Source organism: Phocoena sinus, chromosome 11 (genome assembly GCF_008692025.1).
Source record: "Phocoena sinus isolate mPhoSin1 chromosome 11, mPhoSin1.pri, whole genome shotgun sequence".
Taxonomy (NCBI): Eukaryota; Metazoa; Chordata; class Mammalia; order Artiodactyla; family Phocoenidae; genus Phocoena; species Phocoena sinus.
In genome coordinates this window covers 101,522,446-101,542,467 of record NC_045773.1, presented here as the reverse complement: position 1 = coordinate 101,542,467, position 20,022 = coordinate 101,522,446, and the positions used below count along the sequence as shown (strand labels likewise).

The 20,022-nt window shown below is 40.2% G+C and overlaps 1 long non-coding RNA gene across 2 annotated transcripts in view; it reads right to left on the bottom strand.

Moving 5' to 3' along the window:
- The window catches only part of LOC116761559, a 67,594-nt gene that overhangs the window by 23,377 nt on the left and 24,195 nt on the right, over window positions 1–20,022 (bottom strand). Inside the window, exon 3 of one of the 2 annotated variants that reach the window (XR_004352049.1) lies at window positions 6,799–6,954. The exons of the other annotated variant lie outside the window; for it this stretch is intronic. This is a non-coding gene — a long non-coding RNA (uncharacterized LOC116761559). Of the gene's footprint in view, window positions 1–6,798; window positions 6,955–20,022 lie in introns of those variants that run through there. 2 annotated transcript variants of the gene reach the window in all.

The following is a 20,022-nucleotide window of genomic DNA, read 5'->3' as shown; positions in this document are numbered from 1 at the left end:
GAACAACAAGATAAAAGAAACTACTCTGTAGACACAAAGGCCATATAAATCTACAGGAATTATGACTAATACTGAAACAAGAATAGAACCAAACCGACTGAAAAGAGCAGAGCCCCCAAACTGACCCACACATAGGCAGGCATGTGCTCTATGACAAAGGAAGTACTGTAGATTTGTGAAAAATTAATGGTGCTAGGTCATTTGGTAGCCAAGTAGGCAAGTCTTCTCAAAACTGGGGAGGTGATGTGCTCCAGAGACCTGGACCGCAGGGGCTTTGAAAGGACGCTCCTTGGAACGATCCACCTAACCTTCCAGGTGTCAGCGCTGCCTCTGTGGCCTCAGAGAGGAGCGTCGCATGCCCACAGGCCGTCTGAGGAAGCAGCCGTGCCTTCCCACCACTCTGGCTCACAGGGGAGGTGCTGGGCCCACGGGCAGCTAACTTACAGGATGACCTCCGTCTTAGGAGGTGGACTGGGGCGAGGTCTCTGCCCAGTAGGAAGGAGAGAAACTATGTGAAGCAATCACATCCCTTCTTTGTGGGGACCTGAATGTGAGATGAAGGGGATCAGAGTGTACCACCCCAAAACACACAGCTGTGGCATTGTGACGAGCAACCCCCTATGAGACCTTCCCAGAACAGAACCCCACCCATGTCCCCTGCCTGCCTTTTGTCTGTAGAAAAACTTTAGTCAAAGAATAAACTTAATCAGAGAAGTGAGAAAATGCAGAAAGAAAGGTAAAATCACCTTTACCTGGGTGACCGGCTGACCAGGTGCCCAACTAAAGGTTGTGTTTCTACATGTGAAGGGAAGAGTGAATGCTGGGGACAATGACAGTCTCTGGCAGAATAATAAAAGCTCACGTGAGGAAAGATAGTCTGGAAAGGTCCATAGGATGGATTTGGAGGAGGAAGTCTTAGCACACTGTGGACAGTTCGTGTTTGCTGACTGTTAAGTCCGTGGACATACTTAGGACGTTAAATAACAATAAATACATGTGTGAAAGGATGAAGATCTGAACAGGGTGGTAGCCATAAAAATGGACAGGATTGGTAAAGTCCAAGAGGAAGTTTGAAAAGCAAAAACAACGGATACTTCTTGGTGAACGCAGAATGTTACAAGAGTCAAAGCTCCTTGAGCCTGTCACCCAAAAGAGGGAGGCGCTCCTGGAAATGGGGGTCAAGGGGGGTCTGCCTTCAGGAAGCAAAGATGATGAGTTCAGTTTGGGACATTTTTGAGTTAATTGAGGGGAAAAGCTCTGGCAGAGAATGAGGCTCTCTTCAAAGAACATTCATGTAAAATTGACTAGTAAAGTAATCTCCGAGGAGCCCTCATTATCTCAAACAAAAGAACATTCTCTAGTTGTTTTTTTAATGGATAAAACTTACCTCTGAGCAAATGTAACCTATTAATACCGACCAGGCCACATCAGACAGATGAAAGAGAGACCATTAACATAAAAGTGACACAGACTTGGCATTTGAAAGCTCAGGTGGGAAAAGTTAAACTGCAAATTTGTTCTGAGCTCAGACTGCCCATGGCTTCAGCGTCAGGAGGGAGGTTTAGGCTTCGATCACGGACAGCAGAGCCTCTAGCCATTCTGAGATACCGTTCAGGTTGGGGTGTGGCCAGGAGGGAAGGGAGGTGGTGGCGGGGCTGTAAATGAACCAAGAAAGTGAGACCCATTTCTCTGGGTCATTCAGGCGACCCTCCACCCCTCGGGTAGAGGGATTCAGTTCCAAAGGTGGGACCGGGCTTCTACATGTCAGTGGAGGACTGTTCCCTTTGCCTAGTTGTTGATGTTTTGCGTTAATCCTATTTTCTTTCTTTCTTTTTTGCGGTACGCAGGCCTCTCACTGTTGTGGCCTCTCCCCTTGCGGAGCACAGGCTCCGGACACACAGGTTCAGCGGCCACGGCTCATGGGCCCAGCCGCTCCGCGGCATGTGGGATCTTCCCGGACCGGGGCACAAACCCGTGTCGCCTGCAACGGCAGGCAGACTCTCAACCACTGCGCCACCAGGGAAGCCCAATCCTATTTTCTTTTGGTCCCATAACTTTATAAGAACAGACTGGGAGAACACTGTTGGAAACTATTTCAATACAAATGTCAAGCCCTGACAGGTGTAATATTTCCCCAGGGTTTCAGTGTTAAGCTTCCACAAGAAGAGAAGGGAAGAGCTGAGGTCATCTGTGTGACACATTATTAGTAAGACATATGTTAATTCCAAAGAACTCTTGGCTAAGCATGACTTGTACCGTCTTTGGGTATCTAAATAGTTTACTTCACAACTTCTCCTTAAAAAAAAGATCACAGGGACTTCCCTGTGGTCCAGTGGTAAAGAATCCGGCTTACGATGCAGGGGATGCAGGTTCGATCCCTGGTCAGGGAACTAAGATCCCACATGCCACGGGGCAACTAAGCCCGCGTTCCACAACTACTGAGCTATCACACCTCAACTAGAGAGCCCACGCACTCTGGAACATGTGCGCCACTAGAGAGAGAAAACCCGCACACCACAACTAGAGAGAAGCCTGCGCACCACAACGAAAGATTCCAAGTGCAGCAACTAAGACCCACCACCGCCAAAAATAAATAAATAAATAATAAAATAAATATTAAAAAAGAAAAAGATCACAAAACTAATAAACCAAACACAGGAAAGCATACCCAAGTGCGGGCAACTGAGATCTTTCCCAGGAACTACAGCAGAAGTAAGCAGTGTGTCTACCGATATAATTGGAGACTAACAAACAGGCAGGGTTAGTTGTCCACTGGAATCGTGGCAGCTGTTCCAAGAAAGTGCAAGGTCATCCTGAAGTAGGAGAAAACGGATAAAGCTAGTCAGACTGAATGTGGCACAGTTCCATAAACTAGAACAGTCAGCCCTGTTCTCCGTGTGGCCTGAATCACCCCTCTCCTGCAGCACACCGGCCTGTAAGGAGGCAGAGGGGGGCAAAGTTATCAAATGAATCCCTTACTTTTCTGTACTCTTTCAATTTCTCCACAATATTATTTCATAAAAACAGGGAGGACTTCCCTGGTGGCGAGGTGGTTAAGAAGCTGCCTGCCAATGCAGAGGACGCAGGTTTGATCCCTGGTCCAGGAAGATCCCACATGCCGCAGAGCAACTAAGCCCATGTGCCACAACTACTGAGCCCGCGTGCCACAACTACTGAAGCCTGAGTGCCTAGAGCCTGTGCTCAACAAGAGAAGCCACCACAATGAGAAGCCCGTGCACCACAACGAAGAGTAGCCCCCGCTCGCCGCAACTAGAGAAAGCCCACGGCAGCAACAAAGACACAATGCAGCAGCCAAAAAAATAATTAATTTTTTTTAAAAAAGGGAGGGAAAGATGGGGGGGCAAGCAAGTGGCTTACTGTCACAGCTGACTTGGCTGTGACAGCCATGAAGTCCTGTCCTTTCCTGGGCAGTAGAGGGAGAGAGGCAGATGGATGGGAGTAGGGGAGGTGCTGCCAGCATGACCAGAGGGATTGCACGTGTGTGCAGGCATCAGAGGCCACCCCCAAGTGTCCTACAGTGGAAATCATCGCTCACATCTTAACAAATATATTCCCAACTTTTCAAAAGAAATTCCACATTTGAAACTCTTCCCCTGGATTTTATAAATAGAAATCAAGGTTAACTGAAGAACAAGGAAGGCTTTCCCACACATCACAGCTTCCTGTTGACTCGCTTTATTTCATTTCTTGGTGTTGCAATTCCTTGCTACCCCTCAAAACTAACGGCCCCTTGGTCACTTGCAGAAAGAAAACTAAGCTGGAGCTTGAGCACCAGGCTGTGGTCTGGGAGCTGAAACACTGTTTGAAATCATTTTGAGCAGAAGTTCTGGAATGCCTACTCCATTCCTTAAGGGCTAAGAATTGTTATTAGATTCATTTTGTTTGTTTGTCTCTCAATCTCAGTGTCAAATATAAACTATTTCACATTCCTGTATGAGTTTTACATATGGACTCACAGATCATCTTCTGCATGTTTTTCTGTAAATTTCTACAGTTTTTCTGTAAATTTTCTTTCTTTGACTTTTTGAGGAGTTGAAGAAAGTGCCCAAATGATAAGCGTTGAACAAAAATCATGGGTGAAAAATATGGTCTCTGCATTGGAAGGGACACATCTAAAGGCATCCCTCCATACTTCTAGGTCAGAAAGCTCAGAAAGCCATAATAAAAATGTTTCATTATATTAAGAATAGAATTTAGCAAGCTGAGTAACAAAAATTATTGAATAGTGCTCTAATGTTCCAGGGTTAGTACACCTTCTATCAGAAATTTTCCCCAAAGTCAGATGGAAATAAAGCTAATAGAATCCAATGCCCAGTGCAATGTCTGGCACATAATAGGTAGGTAATAACTATTTTAAAATAAATAAACAAACAAATGAATATGAGATAAAATACAAAAAGAAAGAGAGATGAATGATCCACACAGTAACGGGGGCTGTATGTGCCCCCAAGTAGCTATAGTCACTTTTAAGAACAGGTCTGTATCAGGGGAATAATAATAAAGAACCGTCCATCAGTTCTAAGGATATTAAAAACAACAAAAAATAAATTAAACAACTCCAAGTTTTTTTTTTTTTTTTTTTTTTTTTTTTTTTTTTATGCGTTACGCGGGCCTCTCACTGTTGTGGCCTCTCCCGTTGCGGAGGACAGGCTCCGGACGCGCAGGCTCAGCGGCCATGGCTCACGGGCCCAGCCGCTCCGCGGCATGTGGGATCCTCCCAGACCGGGGCACGAACCCGTGTCCCCTGCATCGGCAGGCGGACTCTCAACCACTGCGCCACCAGGGAAGCCCCAACTCCAAGTTTTATAATTGAAATATTCGTCTAGTAGAACACTATTCTCAGAGTATTCTTAGTGTTATGGGTTGCCTCATGTCCTCCAAAAAAAGATACGCTGAAGTCTGAACTCTTAGTAGCTCAGGATGTGACTTTATTTGAAAATAGGGTATTTACAGAGGTAGTCAAGTTAAAATGAGGATTTGGGTGGGCCCTAATCCAAAAGGACGTGTGTCCGTAGGAAAAGGGGAAATTTGGAAACAAAGATAGACATGCACAGAAGGAAGACTATGTTAAGAGACTCAAGGAGAACTCCATGTGAAGATTGGAGATAAACTACCACAAGTCAAAGAACACGTAGGACTACAGGAAGCTGGAAGAGTCAAGAAAGTACTCTTCCCCTACAGCTTTCAGAGGAAACACGGCCCTGCAGACACTTTGGTTTTGGACTTCCAGCCTCCAGAACTGTGAGACAATAAGTTCCTGTTGTTCTAAGTCACCCAGTTGTGGCACTCTGTTATGGTGGCCCCAGGAAACTGTAAGCTCAGCATAATCATGTTATATTTGCAGCTAGAGCAATGAGGGTGTTAAAAGGTAATCTGAGGCCTCAAACTATACAGATGTGAATCCTAGAAATGGGGGCTGGGGTACAGTTACAGCAACTCTGTTTCCCTCCTCAGATGCATCTGTGTTCTCCCCTTAAATTAAAGATATTGTCACCTCTGTATATTCTCTGAGCTAGTCTCGTAATAAGCAAACACCCACAGGGAGTTTGTTGAATTTGACTAAGTTAATAAAACAATCACAGAATTTTTTATCAGCTTTTGTGATTCTATAGTGGTTCATGTGTTTTTAAACATTCATTGCTATTCAATGGAACTTGTGTTAATCCTTAGTGGTTATCATGTGAAGTTGGCTTCGTAAAGCTGACTGACTTTGTAATATTTGTAACACTCTCCCCACTCTGCCCTTTTAAATAACATTGACGGTATTCCCTTACAGAGTCTCTGAAGTTAGCCGATGATTCAGGGGGGAAAAGAAACACCCTCATTTGACAAATGACTACACTAAGTCCCAAAGAGGTGAAATAAACTGACCTTAAATCACACAGCTAGTTAAGGACACAGGCAGGACTATCTAATGCCCTTCACTTACACTCCATTTTCCCCCTGCAAGGTGTTCCCATGTAAACTACCCTTTGAAACATAGGGTTTCGAGTCAGAGAACCTACGTTCTTTCCCCAGTTTTAACACTTATTGCTGTATGATCTTGAGCAAGGTGATTTACCTCTATGAAACTCTCCTCTTTAAATGGGTTTAGTGATATCTATCTTATTGTTATAAAAAAAGATATGACAAATACCATATACCATAAAAGCATTAAACAGGTTTAAAAAAATAAAGTTTATTAAAAAGGTAATTTGGGGCATTTTTCTTTTTTTAATTTATTTTTTATTTTATTTATTTGTTTATTTATTTATTTATTTATGGCTGCGTTGGGTCTTCATTGCTGCATGCGGGCTTTCTCTAGTTGCGGCAGGCAGGGGCTACTCTGTTGCGGTGCGTGGCTTCTCATTGTGGTGGCTTCTCTTGTTGCGGAGCACGGGCTGTAGGTGCACAGGCTCAGTAGTTGTGGCACGCAGGCTTCAGTAGTTGTGGCATGCGGGCTCAGTAGTTGTGGCTTGTGAGCTCTGGAGCACAGGCTCAGTAGTCGTGTGCAGGCTTCAATAGTTGTGGCACATGGGCTCAGTAGTTGTGGCTTGTGAGCTCTAGAGCACAGGCTCAGTAGTCGTGGCGTGCAGGCTTCAATAGTTGTGGCACATGGGCTCAGTAGTTGTGGTGCGTGGGCTCAGTAATTGTGGCTCATGGGCTCTAGAGTGCAGGCTCAGTAGTTGTGGTGCACGGGTTTAGTTGCTCCGCAGCATGTGGCATCTTCCCGACCAGGGTTTGAACCCATGTCCCCTGCACTGGCAGGTGGATTCTTAACCACTGTGCCACCAGGGAAGTCCCATTTTTCTTTTATGTTATTTTAAAATGATTATTTCTCTATAATTTGACTAAAATATACGAATTTTAAAATTTGTTTATATTTACATCCTTCGCCTCTCACTATTCTAATGTTGCTTGAAGTTTACATAATTTAATTTAGAATCAGCATTCCTGGGAAAAAGACAACGTTCCTAAGTAAATCCTACTGCTGATAATAAAATAATAACAATAAATACTATATTTGCTACACAGTATCTACGAAAGGGGTCAGTGAGGTAAAGGAATTTTCAAAAAATTTATAAACACACACAACAGCAGAACGTATTACATTCATTGTTCAATAATCCTTATGATGACAATGCTTTTATGTAAAGTAATCCGCCGGAGCAGATTACAAGTGAATTTATCCACCACAAACCAAAATCTAGTCACTTATGTTATAGCCACATCTCTTTCTTAAAAATAAAAAGTTGGCATTACCTAGCTTAATCACTTGCATTATACATCAGCGTTAACTGTGAATGACTTTTTGACTATTCGCAATAATCAAATCCAATGTTGGTGGATGAAGATCTATCACCATTGACAATATTTGTAAAAATATGCTTAAAGTTCTGAAGGCAATTCTTAAAAAAGAAGCACTAAATGTTTCAGAAATTTCAGAATGTTTTTTAAAAAAGTTAATTTCCAGTCGGCATTTTTTTAGTATTAATATGTTGGCCAATGTCTTCCTGAGGCAAAAGATTCCTTCCAGGTATATAAACGTTATTACATTCATTTAAAAAGTAGACTGACAGTTTTAGAAAATGTGAATACAGATAAATTTAAAGGGCATATGTCCCTCATCTTTTGGTTCTAAAGTAAAGACAGCATGATGTTAGGTTAGCTTATACAGTAAGGAAATTGCCCGCGAGTGGACAAGGCACATAGTTCAGCAGGGTCGTCCCACTCTGTACAACCCAAGTGTGGTCGGTGAGGAAAGCACTAAACAGTTAATCCAGGCAGCTCTCTTTTACAAACTTCCCCTTGATTTTGTGCCAGCCCTGCTGGTGCCACGCTTTGTTGGGTTCAGCCCTGCATAGAGATTCTTTCCTGAGCCTAAAAGAAGCAGGCTATACGAGAACAAAATAACAGGATAGATGTACGGGAAAAGAGGAAGCAGGAGCACGAAAGAAGGGCCCTGTCGCTCGCTCGCTGGATAATGTCCATGGATGTGGAAGTTAGTCATGAAGCAAACATGTTTTAGTTGCATCCAGCTTAGGACCTGACATAATTTAACAACTTCATCAAGGGATTATTACCTACCAGCTGGAACATTAACACATAAGAATTAGAACATGTTATATACCGGTAATTGTCCCTAATGTGCCAGTAATCTAACCTGGAGACAGTCTGCAAGTGAGAAGCTGAACGATGCACTCCTTTAGCCAATAACTTTATCCCTGGTGTCTTTACGAAAAGAAGCCGTGTTTTCCTTCGCTGATTGATTCAGATGAGGTGAAACTTGTTCTTGTCTCTTTGGCCCCTTTGCCCATCGTTTAATCAAATGTTTGTTGTTGTTGTTAGTCTGTATGCATTCTCCATGGAGTTCTCTAAGCCCTCTCAAGCATCCCCGTTCAAATTCACGGGGTCTTGATTTTCTCTAATTCTGTGTTCTAACTTTTACTTACATGAATGGTGACTGTAACTGACAGAGTAATTCAGCAACCCTAAGTTTCAAATTTTGAGTTTAGTTTTCAGCTACTTTAGCCTTAAAACATAGAAGAGGATTATTTTTGGTTTTGGGTGTTTTTACATTTATTTATTTTGTGTGTGTGTTTTAAAATTTTCTTAAAAAAATTAAAAAGTGAACAACATTGACTTGAAGGACCTAATAGTTCATAAGAAAGATAAGTTGAATCAAAGGATTAGGAAGATGATTGAAGGTGATCTTACAGAATGCCATGATAACTTCAAAAGAAAATCACAAAGAATCCACAGACACGGTGTTAGAAATAGTAAGATAGTTTAATGAGGCAGACGGGTGTAAAATTTTCATACAAAAGTCGACTGCACTTCTTTACACCAGAAGAGAGAGTCCAGATACAGACTCAGATATATAGGCCATGTTGTCTATGATAAAAGTGAACCATGGGGGAAAGATTATGGGGGATCATGGGGGAAAGATTAGTCAATAAAGGTGCTGGGAAAGAGAAAGACAAATACCATTTGCTATCACTTATATGTGGAATCTAAAATAGGACACAAATGAACGTAGCTATGAAACAGAAACAGACTCACAGACATAGAGAACAGCCTTGTGGTTGCCAAGGGGGAGGGCGGGGAGAGGGCTGGACTGGGAGTTTGGGGTTAGCAGATTGAAACTATTATCTATAGAGCAGATAAACAACAAGGTCCTACTGTATAGCACAGTGATTAACTATATTCAATATCCTGTGAGAAACCATAATGGGAAAGAATATGAAAAAACATATATGTATGTATAACCGAGTCACTTTGCTGTACAGCAGAAATTAACACAACATTGTAAATCAACTACACTTCAATACATAAATTTTTTAAAAAGGTGTTGGGACAAAAGGTCTGTCCTTCAGCTTAAAATATTCAATATGCCAAGATGCCATACCATGGGGTAGTATGTCCTGAACCCCATCAGTACATATCAGACTAGCAAAGATTTTTTTTTTTAAAAAGATAATGTCCTGAGCTAGTAAGAATGTAGTAAAAAAAAAAAAAAAACACTCTCTTACGTTTTATTGGGAGTATAAATTGGTGTACTTTTTAAGGTAATTCACTGGTGTTTATTGAATTTAAATATTCATACCTGTCTGCCCTCTCACAGTCCCACTTCCAGGAATTTAGCTACTGAAACACTTATTCAAGGAAGCAAAACATACGTTATCTACAAAAACAGCTACAAGTAATGAAGAATATCTATAAATACTAGCACTGTAAGTTCAAGATGTAGACAAAAAATTACACAATAGTTTATATAGCATGATCCCCATTTAGTAAGAAAAAAGCAATTATAACATATATGTTAATATACTCATAAAATATCTCCAGAGGTTAAGACAATAGAGTTTTCCCTTTTAGTGTTATGTTTATGTTTAAAGCAAAAGCATTTATAAATTAATAATAATTATATATTAGTAATAATTTATAATTGAAATAGGTCACGGGAGGAGAGTAGACACCAAAGTATAAGAGGAAGTCTCTCAGGAGGGAAAGATAGGCTCCAAGGGTCAGGCAAAATGGGGGCGACACCAGATGGTAAAAGTCACTAAATGCTTCATAATGAACCACCAGCCAAGCAGTCTGCACACGACAGTTAATATTCAAATTAAATCTCTCATCTATTCATTGAGAAATACAGTATAAGTTAACCACCACTTTAACATTAAAAAAAGCTGCACTAGTTTTCCACAATTTAGATTTTGCATTAATTCTGAGAAGGTCTTTCTCTTGCTCCCTCATCTCACTTGAAATTATCTCATGAGTGTAGATTCAAACGCATCTGTGCAAACAAACGCTTTCAATGCTCGGAAAAGTGCTGGATTCTGTGCATCTGGACCAGGCTTGAGCGGAATAGCAACAAGCATACAGATTGCTCTGAGGAAAAGTGAGTTTTACTGCTCCATGTCAGTAAAAGTGCATAGGTTTATTATAGTATTTTGACGTGAAACATTATATTTAAAAAAACTGAACACTATTTCTGAACACAAAGTCTTTCTGAATGCAGTATTGATTCTTCACACGTGTGTGATACCGCCTGACGCTGCTCTTTAGTTTTGCCTCTGAAACAATCTCTCCCTTCATATACTTACCTTTAAATTCATCTTACATTGAGTTTAGACCATTAACATAACATAGGCCATCCTTGTTTAACTTGCCAATCCAAGCCATTTATTCCTAATCTTAAAGCACGCTTCATTTAAAAAAAGCGTTCAAGGGAATGAATGCACGGAAATGGAAGTTGCCCAAGAGCTTCATATGTAGGCAGATACAAAAGACATCTGTGTAGTAATCCAGGAATCAGATCACTCTACTTGTCACCGTTTTTTTTTCAAGGATGGTAAAGGAACGGGTGTAACCATGGAAATGTTCCATCCTAAAACACAAATCTTAAACAAAAGCCCAAAGCCTAGGAACATCAAGGAAACCAAAAGCCCTGGCCTTCCAACAGAGAATTCAACATTACCATGACACAGAGAAACTAAAAAAATCCTTTCCACAACAGAAAGGAAAGTGCTACAAAGAAGGGGCCCTTTGCTTTTACCCTAGGCAAGATGCCTTTTATTCTGTAAAATAAAACGCTTGTCAGCAACTACAGAAATAAAGTACGTGTCTAAACTTTTTTCCTAAGAAGGACCATTATTCAGTAGCTAGATTCAGCCACTTTCTATAGATAATTGTGGTGTGGCATTTAGATCCCAAAGTAAGGCTGGATATTCCTCATGTACTGGTTGAAATGAGGTAGTACTTGGGGGCACATGGATCCCTCTTGGTATAAACTTAACTGGAAACAACTAAACCTTGGACAAATTCATATAAAGATAATAAACCCTCTTTTGCCAAAGAGGCTAGAGTATGGACTACCAACACGTATTTGTCATACGTATATCATACGGTAAACACTGTCTGTGCTGGGCAAACAGCTGCCAACAAAACAGACAGGGTCCCGAATCTGATAGAACTTACATCTCACTTAGTGAACAATTATTGAATAAAGTAGAAGGGACAATTGCACATAGTCTTAAATCGTGAGAAGGAAATAAAAGTGGTGAGTTAGGGTGAGAGGCTACTTGAGGTTGAGAAATATTGAAAACATGACCTTTCAGCCAAGACTGAGAAGCCAGGAAGAGTGAACACGTCCAGAGGAAGAGGAAAAGCGGTCTCAGCAGAGGAACGACACCCGGAAAAAGCTCAGAGAGTTAAAATAGAGGAAAAGAAGGTGTGCCTGGACCTTAAAGAGCTCAAGGGGAACTTTAGGGAGGGCCGAATGCATAGGGGCTTACAGACCACGGTGAGCAGAATGAATTTTATTTGATGCACAAGGAGAAAACACTGATGGATTTTTGCTCTGATTAATGTTCTGAAACATCACCCTGCTGCTTCGGGGAAGAAGGAATAGAAGCAGAGACCAGGTGAGACACTTCCGTGGCTTCGATGAGGGTGACAGAAATGGAGATGAAGACAAGACAAAATCTTGTGACACCTTTCACAGTAAGGCCAATGGGCAGGCTCTTGCCTTCCCCTTACCTAAATTAATTAATCAAGGAAAAGAATGTCATTGCAGGAGCAGGTGTGGGCTGACCTCAAACAGGTCTCATCATCTGAGAATTAAGGAAAAATTCTCCTCCTAGGGCCAAAAAGAGACAACTTGGAAATTTGCCATGAAAAGTTATAGCCATTTCATAAATGGCTTAAAACACAAACAAAAAAATCAAAAACACATTCTGAAGATTTGGGTAAATAAAAATTTGCAAGTTTCTTTCTTTTTTAAAATAAGCCTGATAACAAAGTTGCTTATTTAAAACAGATGAAAGCTGGTAACTTACTGTTATCAGTATGAGGACAAATGCAGAGGTCAGATTATAAAAAATTAACCAAATAATATGAAACGTGAAATTCTAATCAAGACTGGGAAAATATAAAAGATATCTGAAAAAAATATGTATGAGTGTGTTAAGAATGGATAAGTGAGGAAAGAAAATAAAGAAGAATAAGCTAGAACAGTATTGGAGGATGCTGGAGTGTAATATATTATCACAGTAAAAAAAATCATGCTCAAAAGAGAAATGCATTGAATGTGTGAATTTAAAGTAACATAAAAACAATGAATCCACTCAGATGCCGTGGTTTCTGCTCTATAGAGAAGGAAATAAAGTCTAGGCTCAGGTATACTCTGTGTGTAAATTGGATTTTTATATGCCCAAACCTCTGTTCCAATCAGTTATATATTATTACATTAATTGTGATAATAATAACTGTGATAATTTTAGACACCAATTTCCCATGAAAATCCATGGATTCCTCAAGATATCATAACATTTCAATGAAATCTGTCAGAAGACTTTAAAAATATATATTTAAGGGAAAAATACTTTCCTAAAAACAGGTTAAATATTACCAACAATAGGGTACATCATGATACATTCAAGGAGGATACCCAAGACCACTGGTGTGGGCGTTTACTATTCAGAAATCGGGCTGGCCAAGCACCAGAGCAGGACCCAGGAGGTCCCTAATGGGTCATCCATTTGCCCTCTCGCTGCTGGAGAGATTCAGTGGGAAGCCACACCGAGGACTCAGGGCAGCACCCCTTACCCACCAGTAAGGAGGTCTTTTCATATTTTAACAACCAGTATGGCTGTCCCTGCTGTGAGGTAAGTCCCAGTAGAGCATCATTCCCGAGCAGTCTACATAACACGGTCCTCTGCAGCCACTACACACATCAGCGTTTCATGACATTGAGAGCCGTGCCATGATACCTTACTACATGAATAAGGTAGGTTACACACAGTGAGCGTGTTCTGATCCTTCATGTAAGTGGGCATGTGTGTGTGGGGATGGACAGACAGGACCAAAAAGATTTATAGACTCAAGTAGGACTGTGGGTGATTTTTTTCTTCGTGCTTATTCTTATTTTGTAAATGTCCTATGATAAAAATAAATACAAGTTAAAATAGTATGCTTAGAATATAAAATTACACTATTTTGAAAGTTATAATGATTGGTAAAGAAAAATGGAAAGGCAGAGTATGTATGAGTGAAGAAGCTCTGATCCAATCAAAGAAAGCTGCAATCCACAATTGTTCTCCCTATTCCTTCCTTTTACTATTACCAAGAATGACACCGTCTTATACATAAAATAAACAACAAGGACCTACTGTATAGCACAGGGAGCTATGGTCAATATCTTGTGATAGGGTTTCCCTGGTGGTGCAGTGGTTAAGAATCCACCTGCCAATGCAGCGGACATGGGTTCAAGCCCTGGTCCGGGAAGATCCCACGTGCCACAGAGCAATTAAGCCCGAGCACCACAACTACTGAACCTGTGCTCTAGAGCCCGCGAGCCACAACTACTGAGCCCTCGTGCTACAACTACTGAAGCCCACGCGCCTAGAGCCTGTGCTCCGCAACGAGAGAAGCCACCGCAGTGAGAAGCCCGCACACCGCAACGAAGAGTAGCCCCCGCTCGCCGCAACTAGAGAAAGCCGGCGTGCGGCAATGAAGATCCAACACAACCAAAACTAAATAAATTAATTAATTAAAAATTTAAAATATCTTGTGATAACCTATAATGGAAAAGAATCTGAAAAAGAATTTATATATATATATATATAAATAACTGAATCACTTTGCTGTACACCTGAAACTAACACAACATTGTAAATTAACTATACTTCAATTAAAAAAAAAGAATAACACGGCATTAGAAATATAACACTGTACTCGTAAATCAATTGATTAAGACTCTAGGATCTGAAAACTGGAATTCTATTTACCTGAAGCTTTATTTCACTTCCATAGAATCATGGGATTTTATAGCAAAAAGTATCCTTAGAAGATCACATCCTCTGTGTTGAGGTCGGGCAGACTTGGAAACATATTAATCCTACTCTCTGCTGGGTTGGTTAAAATCCAAGGATGTACCTTGACAACATAATATATCCACTCTACGTTCCTGAAGGAAAGGATAAAATCAAATTCTTTGCTATTCTATGCTTATCAAAAGTTTAGCCTCGAAACACACATTTCTGAAGGGTTGCTCAGAAGACATGGGATCCACGTGTTCACTAATCAGTGTGTCATACATCCTCGGATCATGCCACACGACTGAAGAGTCACACGTCAGGATCATAAGATAGTGGTCCCTCCTTGATTTGTCACGATAAAAGAAAAAGCCTCACACTGTTACTGTGGGAGTGTTACCAAAAATCTTGTTCACAACATCCTATGGCATCAACTTCATAAATATCCAAAGAAGAAATCTTTCCCAGGCCCCACTACCTGGGAAAGTTGCGCTTCCTCTGAGCCATTGCTTTGTGTTTATCATATCCGGAAGTCTTGCCAATAACCTGGCTTCCTCTTTTCTTTGACATCTGGGAAGCTCTGAGGCTACCTCATGATCTGTATTTTGTGTACTAACCTTAGTTGGTGCCTTTGGTAAGAGCACATTGGATCAGAGCATGAAAACTGCAGCTCTGCTATTCACCAACCATGTGGCCGTGGGCAGTCGGCTCTCAACTATAAAATGAGGGCAATAATAATACCCACTTCCTAGACCGTTTTGAGGACTAAATGTACATAAATCACTTTGAACAGTGCCTAGGACACAGTAACCACTATTATTAATTCAGACCTTTTCCCCTGTGAAGAAATGGATCCTGACCACACAGATCCTCTCTTTCTTTCCAATGAAAAGAAGGTAGTTTTCCTACTTATCCAATGTTGACTCATATTTTTGAAAAGCAAAAGGAAGGAAGTAACTACTTATAGTCAATGCATTTAGAGATGAGCTTCATATCTGTTTCAGGACTTCCTTGTAATGGGGTGGGGCTGGTGGCAGCGCTGAGACGCAATTACACAAATAAAAACAAAGAAGCTGCTCAGAAAAGTGCAGAAATTGGAGAGTTCATTTCTCCCTCCCTCTCTCTCCCTCCCTCCCCCCTACTTTTTCTTTCCTGCCCAGCATACGTAGCAGATACAAAGGAAGGCAACAGGTCTATTCCATGAGCCCCAAAGAACACAAAAATGATCAGAGGAAAAGAATCTTTTCTTCTTATTTTATTACTTTCTGTTCTTGAGAGAGCTGGTTGAATCAACTGATTTTACCACCTTACAAATATAAAATAAACAGATGTTTTAGAATACAAAGAAATAACCATCATAACTGAAGTGGCCATCTGTAACGGTTAATGGCTTTTCCCCTTTGGAAAGCTTGAAGGCAAAGAAAGATATACTAGATCCAGTTTGTTTAAAGTATGGATTACAGCATTGAGAGTAATCGAATGAAAAGTTCTGTCTCTAAATTTCAAATCGACAGCCAAATTCAAACTGAGTTTGAGACAACAGAGCTTGACAACTTCTGGTATGTTCAATGTGCTGATAAACACACGAGTGGAGATCCCTGGGGAGAAACTCTGTGACCACCAGTTTGCATAATCATTTTTATACAAGTAATCAAAATCCAGAAATCACTGGCTATTTAAAAAACCTCATTTGGGGGCTTCCCTGGTGGTGCAGTGGTTGAGAGTCCGCCTGCCGATGCAGGGGACACGGGTTCATGCCCCGGTCTGGGAAGATCCCACATGCCGCGGAGCGGCTGGGCCCGTGAGCCATGGCCGCTGAGCTTGCGCGTCCGGAGCCTGTGCTCCGCAACGGGAGAGGCCACAACAGTGAGAGGCCCGCGTACCGCAAAAAAAAAAAAAAAAAACAAAAAAACCTCATTTGTCAAACATAGAAGTTACAACAAAAGAGTTCTTAATCTGCAAACCTCTTTAAAATTAGTAATGTATTCTTAATATTACTATAAAATTAAAATAGACTATAATTTGGAGGGTTAGTTTTTTTAGTTATAGACTGTGACTTGTTTTATAGTTATGACCTTTTTATGGTTATGATGGTTTAAAGAACTAACCATTTTTATGTACTCTTCGAGGCCCTGCAAGTACACAAATAAACAAAAGAGATGAAATCCCTGCCACCTCTGAGGAGCACGATAAAGGCAGGCAGACAAGCTGAAAACAAATGGCTTCCAAGATGCTGACACACTGGAAGCAGAGGTGCTGCTGGGCAACGCAGGGCACCGGGTCTCCCATCTTCCTTTGAACTGAGAAGTCCTGGGACTTCCCTGGCGGTCCAAGGGTTAAGACTTCAGTGCAGGGGGTGTGGGTTCAATCCCTCCTCTGGGAGGTAAGATCCCACATGCCTCGGGGGCCAAAAAACATAAAACAGAAGCAATATTGTAACAAATGCAATAAAGACTTTAAAAACAGTCCACATCAAAAAAATCTTAAAAAAAAAAAAGGAAGAACTAGAGAAGTGTTAGAGAAGAGGCTGACTAGGCTCATATCCATTCCATGGGACTCTAAATTGGTACATCTTAGTCTGTTCAGGCTGCTGTAGCAGAATACCATAGACTGGGTGGCTTATCAACAATGGAAATTGATTTCTTCTAGTTCTGGAGGCTGGGGACCCTAAGATCAGGGTGTCAGCATGCTCGACTTCTGGCGAGAACCCTCTTCCAGGTTGCAGAAGGCGAGTGTATCCTCACAAGGCAGAGAGAGGAGAGAGCGTTCTAGAGTCCCTTTGACAAGGACACAAATTCCACACAAATTCCACACAAAAGAGGACCTAATCACCTCTTAACGGCCCCACCTCCTAAGACCGTCACACTGGAGGTTAGGATCTCAACATATGAATTTCAGGGGGACACAAACATTCGGTCTATTGCATACAACCACTTTGGAAAGTGCTTGGTGCTATTTGTTGAGCTAAACATTAACAGAAATTCTACCCTTTGGTTTAAGCCCCAAAGAAGTTATTGCTTAAGTACAATAAAAAGTAGGAAAAACCTTGAAACAACCTATCAATAGAAGAGTGGAAAACAAGCTCTGGTATATACATATAGTGGGATGGTGTCAGAAGACTCCATATAATTTTGAAAAATTCCATATAGTATGGATATAATTCTTTTCTTAGTTAAAAACAAGTGTATTAGATAATATTTTAAGGAAATATATAGATAAAGCCATGTAAAGCAAAGGACTAACAGGCAAAAAGACAAGGGAATGATAAATACCTCAAATGCAGGGAGACCCGGAACAAGAGGGGGGTGTACTACAGAGCTAGTTGTAGGTTAATATCAAGGTTCTGGCTGTTGAACTGGATGGCAGCTTTATGGATGCTTAATCAATATTAAAAATAAGTAAAAAATAAATGAGGACCTTGCGTGGATCAGTAGTGAGAACATGTCATGAACCAGAAATTATTATTCATCTATTTCTGTGCACCATTTGAGGTCCATTTGAAAAGACACAAAATGAAACAAACAAAATAATAATATTCTCAGATTAAAATTTTAGATTACTTCTCAAAATATAGGCATGTCACAAGGGAGAAATGGAAAAAGGAATCAGGCTAAATGTCTTTTATTTGAAAGTTGGAGGTTAGATACTGATTAATTCTCCACATTGATAGAAAGATATTTCAAATACAGCTAGTAAAAATTTAAACACAAGAGATAAAAAAACAAAACCATCATCAATGAAGTTTTACAGGCAAAGGAGAAAAAAGAAATAATCAGGAAATATTAACAAATGAAAGCCGTTAAAAATGTCAGAAATAAGAAGAAACATAATTATTACAATAAATTTGTGAGAATTAAGTGAGGATGAAACAAGCTCAGTGCCTCAAATCTTATTTTATTTACTTACTTAGAAGATAAAAAACTGGAGTTACCGAATTAAGATAGGCCATTTGAGGAATTTCACTGCTGGGGCCCAGGTTTGATCCCTGGTCAGGGAACTAAGATCCCTGCAAGCTGCATGGAGCAGCCAGAAAAAAAAAAAAGATAAGCCATTTGAGATAGTGAAATATTTTAACATAATATTCACATGCATTTAATTGGCTTTACAAGTTACATAAGTATTATGTTCATTAATTTAAAAATATAAAAGTAGCTACCTCTGTAATGGCCTATACTTTCCTTTTTCAGACCCTTAACAGGATTTTCTTTAGGTAAATACTGCCAAGACAGTAGGCTATTGGGTTAGTCTTTTCTAGCTCTATCTTTTAATTGTTCTCAGCCTCTCCAGGATATAGAAATTCTCCTGTTTATTAAAACCAGGCGAAGGAGGCATTGCCATTCTACCCACCCCCTTTTTTTATTAGATGGGGAAACAGCCTCGGAAAGGTTAAGTAGTCTCTCCAGGCCACACAGCTGGGAAGTCATGCTTCCAGCATTCAGACCCCAGTGGCTGACCCCACGGCCAGCATTCAATTACAAAGCTGTCACTGAAACCACAGGCCGCGTGTGATAATCCACTCTGCAGTATAAAAACCACAAGAGACCATATAGAAGATAACCTAGAAACAAAGTGAAGCTATAACCATGCCCTCTGTTTTCCCTTACTCTTGGAAGATTCCTGATATTTCAGTTTTCAATGTGTAAGGTCTAAGACTTCGTACATAAGAACAAAATGAGAATGGTCCTTTGCTGCCCTCTCATGGAAGATGTCCACAGACACACAAAAATTCCCAGCCAGTAACTGCAGTGTCACTTTGTCATAACTAAATTATTTCAGGTGTACCCTGCTTTAAATGATAGATGAGTTTCTAGTACAATGCAACTAGTACATAAGAGGTACCCGATGAATATTTGTGGAATTGAACTGAAAGTTTTATCCACTGAATCTCTGGTATGTACTAGGAGTTAGATTTTATAAGAATCCTATGATAAATTATTTATTTAGTTAAATGACTAAACACCTTCCAATATAATCTTTATGGTATACAGACTGGAATATATTATGTTTATTTAAAATTATAAAATTGCATCATGTAGCCAATTTATTCACAATAAATAAATAAAATCATAAAATTTACAAAATAAATAAAAATCATAATCTAAAAATATTTGTTTCAAGCACCTTTGCTTCCTTTCTTAATATTGAAGTATATTTGATTTACATTATTAATTTTAGTTTCAGTTGTAAAACACAGTGATTCAATATTTTTATAGATCATACCCCATTTAAAGTTATTATAAAACAATGGCTATATTCCCTGTTCTGTATAATACATCCTTGTTGCTTGTCTATTTTATATGTAGTATTTTTTCTCTTAATCCCCTGCTCCTAACTTGCCCCTCCCCCCTTTCCTCTTCCCGCTGGTAACCACTAGTTTGTTCTTATATCTGTAAGTCTGTTTCTGGTTTCATTACATACATTTGTTTGTTTTATTTTTTAGATTCCACATATAAGTCATGATATAGAATATTTGCCTTTGTCAGACTTATTTCACTAAGCGTAATACTCTCTAGGTCCATCCATGTTTTTGCAAATGACAGAATTTCATTATTTTTTATGGCTGAGTAATATTCCATTGTATATATGTACCACATCTTCTTTATCCGTTTGTCTGTTGATGGATACTTAGGTTGCTTCCGTATCTCTGCAATTGTAAATCATGCTGCTATGAGCATTGGGGTGCATGTATCTTTTTGAATTA